The 8530-nt window shown below is 41.3% G+C and overlaps 1 pseudogene; it reads left to right on the plus strand.

Annotated features, from left to right (window-relative positions):
* Window positions 1-6644: 6644 nt before the first annotated feature.
* LOC112323004 (spliceosome RNA helicase DDX39B pseudogene) lies at window positions 6645-7934 on the plus strand (annotated as a pseudogene).
* The last annotated feature ends 596 nt before the right edge of the window (window positions 7935-8530 follow it).

The raw sequence follows: 8530 nt of genomic DNA on the forward strand, positions 1-8530 counted from the left end.
CAGACTCCACATGCATGAAAGGTTCAAAGACAGAAAAGCAAAATGAGCATATGCAACATTCTGAGCTAGGGATGAGGTAAGGTGCCTTGGGGGCTTCAAAGGGCCATCACAGGGAGAGCACATGCTTAGTGATTAGTCTGCCCTGCTCTATAGATAGAGAAAAACATGTAATTTCAGATAATCTCTTACTGTGGGCAAGGCCCCCAATTCAAGTTCTTCTAGGCAGTTAAGGGAAGGGCAGAAATTCCTCTTGAGCCCCCAGCTAAAGTGGCCTTTAGCTCAAAACAAACTGCATACCACAGAGGCACATCTGGGGGTGGCTCTATCTGAAGCCCTACAAAGCAAAATGTTCAGCTGGGCAGAAACTGGAATCCAGGGACAGTAAATCTTAATCTGTTGCCCTTGCTTTGTAACACACTGTTACCAATGGATACCAAGGAAGGCTTCCTGGAGGAGGTGGGCTTTAAACTGAGCCTGGAAGGGAGGGCAAAACTTAGGTAATTAAAAGCAGAGAAGTAAGGCATTTCAGGTAGGAAGAATATCCTCCTAAGGGCCGCAGACCCAGGAGTGAGCATAACATTTCCCAGCAGTGATGACGTGAGTCTGACTGGTATGCACAAGGAGAAGAGGGCAACACAGCTGGAGGCAAACGCAGTGGGCTCTGTTCTAGCCTGGGGACAAGGCTGGGGACACTTCTCACCGTCACGCAAATTTCTTCCCATAGCTGTATGGTACGATAGCTGTATGGCATAACAGCTGTATAGCACTACTCACTGAGTAGATCCATCTTTGCTTTTACTTTAGGCCACACTCATGCATTTGTATAACCAAAAGCAGGTCCAGATGCCTACCATTACAAAAGTCACTACTCAAGAGGTAGGTGCTGATGTAAAGGAAAGTGGTTTATTTCCATGTGCCAGCAACCAGGAAGATAGGGGATTCATATCCCAAAGTCCATCTCCACATCCCAGTGTGTGCAGAGGTTTTCATAAGAAGGGAGAGGGGAAAAGAACAAAGAGATCAAGGGAGGGGGTAGAAAAGTTCTCTACGTTCCGATAAGGCAAGTGATGGCCTGGCGAGCATCATGCTGGTTTAGTCATTCTGGATTCACATTATCCCGGATTCACATCATCCTGACTCGCACGGATGAAGTTCAGCAAATCTCTCAGAGCTGAGATGCCTGAAGGTGGGAGTCTGTATCTTTTGAAGTTAGCTCCTCTGATTCTTATATCAACATGCTCTTTATCTATAAGCTACAAATCGGTCGCAGTCAGTACTTACAGAAAGAATGTCAAAAGAATGTCAATAGTGAGGTGGGTCAGAATTCCCCACTGTTACAATTTTCCACTGCTCCATTTATGCATCAAATATTTATTAACTTCCCTTCTGCAATGTGTTCTACACAGTGTTAGATGGTTTTGAAGCAACAATAATAAACCAGCCAAACTAACCATGTATCAGACAGTCAAATATCACATAATATGGAGAGAGGGATTTGAAAGGACAGAGCCAGCCCCATTTGCTATTGTGGCTCCGTTTGCCCAGCAGGCCTGTGACCTTGTTAAACATGACTGCCATTTTCCTCTCCCGAGTTTGTCCCCAGGACTGGAAATTATTGGAAGCAAGAACAGAACTAACAGGCTCCCTATAGCCGCAGGCAGAAGATCACATTGAAACAAACTGCAGCCTCTGTTAACAACTCCAGAGAAGCCCAGGGGCCACAAACAGCAGCAAAACCTCCCACCCTTTTTTAATCCAATTATAACCCAAGAAAAGCTCAAAGCCCCCACCCCTCAAAGCTGGTGTATGTCTCCACCCCACGCCCCTCTCCTTTTTTAGAGAGTGAATAAAATCTTTACTCTCTACAATGTCTTCTCTTTGTGAATTCTTTCACAGCCCATGTCACCAACCACCTTAACAATATGGAAAAAGTTTCAGCAAACACAACATTATTAGCAGGTTTCACTGAGTACAACTCAAAGTGTGGGTAAGACTCTCTGAAGCCAAGGGAGCTAGCTTCCCAGGAGCCTTCTATCTCCAAAACAGTAACAATGTAAAATTTCCTCCCTGACACTGAAATAGAAGAGGAGCCTGGCATGCCCTTCTATACAGTGGTCTAAATTTAGACTCAAATTTGAGAACAGGAGGACAGACTAAGTGTTTCTGTTGTAAATTTCATATCCCCAGTGGGAATGTTCCTTGAATATCCTGTAAAAACCTTTTAAAGCACACCCCTATGTCTCCCCAGATCCCAGGCTGCATCTTCTTCCAGACTCTAGACACACAGAGTTATATCTTCTGGTACAGAATCATTAGAAAATTCCAGAAAGTATGAGGAGACATTAAATCCAGAATGAAAGGAGGTCATTTGGTGGTGATAACAACAGCTCTGGAGATTTTTCTCTGCAGCAATCCTTACCCCCGCCTGCAAATGGCTTGTGTTTCTCAGTTGATAAAGCTGATTTCCAACTGTGTGCAGAATCTTGAGGTTCTCTCCTATTGTTTTCCTCCAGGCTACTGTGGGGCTGCAGAACAAGTTGCCCCAAGATGTTCCTCTGTGGTATGCAAATTGTTTTGAGCTATAGCTGCAGGCTCAAGAGAAACTTCTGTCCCTCCCTTAACTATCTAGAAGAACTTAAATTAAGGGCCTTGCCCATAATTAGCCATTATCAGAGATAACCTTTTTGATTCATCTAACAGCAGGACCAGACAAACTTCTATTTACTAAGCATCTGCTCTTCTCATCATCCTGCGGGACCCTTGGAAGCTCCCAAGGCACCTCACCTCATCTCTGGTTCAGGATTTTTCTGTCTCTAAACCTCTCCTGCATGTGGGGTCTCTGACTCTCTCCTGCATGTGGAGTTCCCATACTTATGTAAGTATTAAACTTGGTTGTTTTCTCTTGCTAATCTGTCTCATGTCTATTTGATTAGACCACCTAGAAGAAACTTGAGGGTAGAGGAAAATTTGTTCCTCCCCCACACTACTCCTCTGTTTGTACCTTGTCTTTATCTTTTCCCTTCTGGATAAAACAGAAAGTCTTAGTAGCATGTGGTGTGTTTTTGGAAGGGAGAATGGAAAGGGAGTGGGATGTGTTGGCTGAGGGTAAAGGACGGTTCGGAATCGAAGTTGTTCCAACGAGGAAACATTTGAGAATCCCCTTTCCAACTGTACCGTTTCTTTCTCCCTGTACTCTTGGAGACAAGCACTGTATTCTTCTCCACCCACAAATTAATAGGCACAAACTGGGCCATCCCTGAGTTCAAAAGCAGTCTATTTCCTCATAAATGTTTGTGGAGGGTACTTAGTAACTACCCAGCTCAAGATTAGCTAATTAATTAATGACTACAGAGCACTCTAAACATGCTTAGTATTTATTTAATAAATTCTGGGGACTATTACTTAGTGACAAAAGACTCCTTTAGTGAAATACTGAAAGTCAAGTTCTAATGAGAAAATAACCTACAAAGCCATATACTTTCCCCTGACTTTTCTAACATTGGAAGAAATGTGTCTATCTTTAGTAAGCCATTTAGAGAAATGTGAAGGAAAAATAGAAAAAAACACATTTTGTGTTGCCAAGAAAATTAATTTAGTGAAGAACTTTTGTGAGGGAGAAAATGGGGAAGGGTGCGTATATCACCAAGAATCATTAGTCAGAACTAACAACCCCAAACTGATAAGGAACAAGGGATGGGTGTTGAAGTCTTTAGGAAGGGAGTAAAGAGAGCAGACATACTCTGAAAAAAGCATTCGTTAAGAACAGTTCATGGTAGCCCAGACATTCCATTCAAATTAGTGGCTATTTTGGAAAGAAGTAAAGACAGTAGCTGCTGAAACAAGCAATCTGGAAGCACAAGACAGTTAATATTCACATATGGGAAGTTCTCCAGTTTGGTCTCGGCAACTGTGCTGCAGCCGTGAAAAGCTGAGGGCTCTCCAGCAAGCTGGGGGCAGAGTCCTTCTTAGGCAAGTTTAAAATCTCTCCTGCCCTCCCCTTCTAAAATTATGGTTATCTTATTTTATTGTTCACAGTATTGTTTTGGTTATAATGTAAAATACATGCTGATGAAACTTAGCATTATGAAACAGCAGAAAAATCTCAAGGTGTTAATAATAAAAATCCTACAAAATTTACAGAACACATTTTCTCTAAACTGCTCAATTGAAAACAGTGAAAAATGATGGGTACTGCAATGAGTAGTATTTTGGGGAGAGTCTGTCTCCTAGGTGACGTCAATTGACCTCAGTAGGGCAACCATCCTATCTGTTTTATCAAGTACTGAGTTGCCCCAAGCATGGTGAACTGCCCCGGACTGGAGAGAATCCAGCAGAGACAGGACAACATTCTCTGCTGAGATTTCTGCTGCAGTAGCATTTGGACATGTTGGCCTCCTACATGCCTGGTTTTATGGCCTTGTCAGCACATGACCAGTGAAAAGCAGGAAGTCCACGGAATGACTGGAATAGTTTTTGTTCCCAGGGATAAGAATTATAACCACTGATTTAGAGCAATGCAAATAAACCTAAATGAAGTGATTTAGAGATAGGTATATTATGAGTGACTTATTAGTTAGAACAGTGTTCCTGCTCCTACCACTTCCTTTTATACTTCTGGCCTATCTTACATTACTTATTCTTCCTCATCATTTAAAAGGGTTTATTACAAAGAACCTGTGCAACTCTGTAGAAAAGAAATCATTCCTTGCAGCTTATAAGGGAAGTTGTAAGATGTAAAAGTTTGTCTTAGAAGAGATTAAGGAAAACGTACTAAGTTTGTAGGCATACAATAACATTTAAAAAATACACAGATGTTTTCAGTTATAAATTCCTTTTTTCTCTCTCTCATTTGTTTTAATTTTATTGTGAAATAGAGACACACACAAGCACCCATGTGCCCATTACCCGAGTCAGCAAACAGCCCATTACCCTTCCCAGGACTCTGCGGGCCCCTCTCAGAGTGCATCAGTCTCCCGATCCTATCTAGAAATGTCTGTTGTTCTTGTGCTTTTCTTATAGTTTTTAAAATCACTTATGCTTTTATGCTTAAATAAGATATTGTTTAGAGTTGCCCATTTATGCTATAGAATAAGTAGAATCATACTTGAATCTTTTTATTTGCTCCTTTGTTCAATGTTTTCTTTTTTTGGATTCATCCATGTTGATATAATTGTGTAGTATTTCATTGTATGATTATAGCATAACTTAATCATATCTTCCACCTTTGGTAAACATTTAGATTTTTCTCACTTTTTGCAATTATGAGCAATGCTGCCACAAAGGTTCTTGTTTGTGTGACTTTGAGTATACTTGTACAAGAATTTTTCAAGGGCATATCCCTAACATTGGAATTTCTGGCTTTCATGTGTATGCATTTCAACTCTAGATAACATCGATCTGTTTTCTAAAATTATTACACATTTGAATTCCAACCAGCAGCATGTCTGAGTTCTGGCTGGTCACTCCACACCCTTGTAAACACTTGGGATTGAATAGCTTTTTAAATTGCAGCCATTTTGATAAGTGTGTGATGGTATCTCAGTGAAGTTTAACTTACATTTCCCAGATTACTAATGAAACGAAATGTCTTTTCATGAGTTTACCAATGATTTGTGCTTGTTCTTTTCTGAAAATCTTTTATTTTTTTCCTTTGCTCATTTTTCTACTGTCTGCTAGACTTATTGATTCATATGAGTTCTTTATATATTCTAGATTCTAAATTTGGTTGACTATGTATGTTGTAAAGATATCCTCCTAGGATAATACTTATTTTGGTTTCAATTTGTTTTTCTCTATTTATTGTCTCTTTTAAAGGAGTTCTAACTTTAAATTAGTTAAATGTATCAATCTTTTCTTTTATAGTTAGTACTTTTTGTGTCTTGTTGAAGAAATATTTTCCTACCCGGAATTTGTTAGCATGTTCTTCTATATTTTTTCCTAAAAGGTACCTATCACAGATCATTCACTATAAGTTGCCATTGACTGTAAGAAACATTATAATTTCAGAAATAGTAAAATGTAAAAAAGAAAGTGTACCCTTAAAATGATGACAGGAGTGCGAACTTGTTTTTCTTATTATAAGTCTTTAATCCAACTAAAGCTGATTTTGAGATACGGTTTAGAGTAGGGTCCAAATGCATTTTTCCATGTGGTTAATCAACTACCTTCTCACCATTTATTGAAAAGTTCATCTTTTCCCTAGTGGTTAAATTGCCACCGCTACAGCACATCAAGTCTCTATATAACCTGGGTCTGCTTCTGGGCTCTTTATTTCTTCAAGAGTCTCTTGAAGAAGAGACCTCTGTTGGGATTTTGAATGGAAATGCATTAAACCTACAGATTAATTTGTGGAGAATGAATATTTTTATGAGATTTGGTCTTTTCTACACATGAATATCATATATCTCTAACTAGGTCTTCATCATAACCTTTCAATGAAGTTTTATAATTCTCTATATAAAAGTCTTGCAAGGTTGCCTCCTTTGTTGCTGTTGCTGCTGCCATATGCATTCACCTTGCTCAGCTCTTCTGTCAAACTAGTGTATCTTCTATTTCTTAAGTCCCCCCTTTCCTCCCTTGTTTTCTCTTATTTTACGTGAACCCATTCAGAAATCCCCTCCCTCTTATCTGCCTGCTGCCCAGTTATGGCAGAGAATGAAGTGGACAATGAGCTCTTGGACTATGAAGATGATGAGGTAGAGACAGCAGCGGGGGGGAGACAGGACTGAGGCACCTGACAAGAAGGATGTTAAGGGCTCCTATGTCTCCATCCATAGCTCTGGCTTTCAGGGCTTCCTGTTCAAGCCATAGTTGCTCCAGGCCATTGTTGACTGTGGCTTTGAGCATCCATCCGAAGTTCAGCATGAGTGCATCCCTCAGGCCATTCTGGGAATGGATGTCCTATACTAGGCCAAGTCAGGCGTGGGGAAGACGGCAGTGTTTGTGGTGACCACACTGCAGCGGCTGGAGCCAGTTACTGGGCAGGTGTCTGTGCTGGTGATGTGTCACACTTGGGAGCTGGCTTTTCAGATCAGCAAGGAGTATGAGCACTTCTCTACATACATGCGCAATGTCAAGGTCATGTTGTTTTTTTGGTGGTCTGTCTATTAAGAAGGTTGAAGAGATGCTGAAGAAGAACTGCCTGCATATCATCATGGGGACCCTTGGCCGCATCCTCGTCCTTGCTCGAAATAAGAGCCTCAACCTTAAACATTTTAAACACTTTATCTTGGATGAATGTGATAAGGGGCTTGAACGGATCAACATGCATCAGGATGCCCAGGAAATTTTTCACATGACCCCCCCATGAGAAGCAGGTCATGATGTTCAGTGCTACCTTGAGCAAAGAGATCCACCCAGTCTGCCGCAAGTTCATGCAAGACCCAGTGGAGATCTTTGTGGATGATGAGACCAAGCTGACACTGCATGGGTTGCAGCAGTACTACATGAAACTGAAGGACAACGAAAAGAACCAGAAGCTCTTTCAGCTTCTGATGTCCTCGAGTTTAACCAGGTGGTGATCTTTGTGAAGCCTCTGCGGCGCTGCATTGTCCTGGTCCAGCTCCTGGTGGAGCAGAACTTCCCAGCCATCGCCATCCATGGTGGGATGCCCCAGGAGGAGAGGCTTTCTCGGTATCAGCAGTTTAAAGATTTTCAACGACGAATTCTTGTGGCTACCAATCTATTTGGTCAAGGCATGGACATCGAACAGGTGAACATGGCCTTTTAACTCTGACATGCCTGAAGATTTTGACAGCTACCTGCACCAGGTGGCCAAAGGAGGCCGGTTTGGCACCAAGGGTTTGGCAATCACGTTAGTGTCAGATGAGAATGATGCCAAGATCCTCAGTGATGTGCAGGATCGCTTTAAGGTCAATATCAGTGAGCTCCCTGCTGAGATAGACATGTCCTTGTACATTGAACAGACACGATAGAGGACTCATCCACCTCTTCTGGAATGTGACAGTCTGTCCCTCTTCAAGAGATGGTACCAGGCGTGGGGGAGAAGGAGACACTACTGCCACCTACCCCTGACAACCCCCAACCCCACCCCATGCCTTCCCTCTTTTGCATCATCCCTTCTAAACCCCCATTTCCTTATTTGTCAACTTTTTTTTAAACAAAACTAAAAAACACATACGTCTATAAAAAAAAAAAAGTCTTGCGCATACTGTATTCTATTAGATTGATTCCTAAGTCCCCTTTTTTCTTTTTTTTTTTTGATACTGTAGAAGAGGAAACAGTTTTCCTCCACTCATACAGGATCCCTGGCTGGGTCTGAAAAGTAAACCAATGAAAATTAACAGGGGAAAAGTGTAGAAATTTATTTTATATAAGTTTTACAGGACACAGAAGCATTTGTAAGGAAATGAACACCTAAAGAAACAGTTGGACCTGTGTATTTTAATGCTAGATGTGATGAAGAATGGGCAGTCTTATAGAAATACGGTAGGTTAAGAGTATGAGGTAATTATAGTAAACATTGCATGGCGTCTTTCCAAAACTTTTATTTCTGACATGTGGGGGTCTG

The sequence above is a fragment of the Desmodus rotundus genome, chromosome 10 (genome assembly GCF_022682495.2).
Source record: "Desmodus rotundus isolate HL8 chromosome 10, HLdesRot8A.1, whole genome shotgun sequence".
Classification (NCBI taxonomy): Eukaryota; Metazoa; Chordata; class Mammalia; order Chiroptera; family Phyllostomidae; genus Desmodus; species Desmodus rotundus.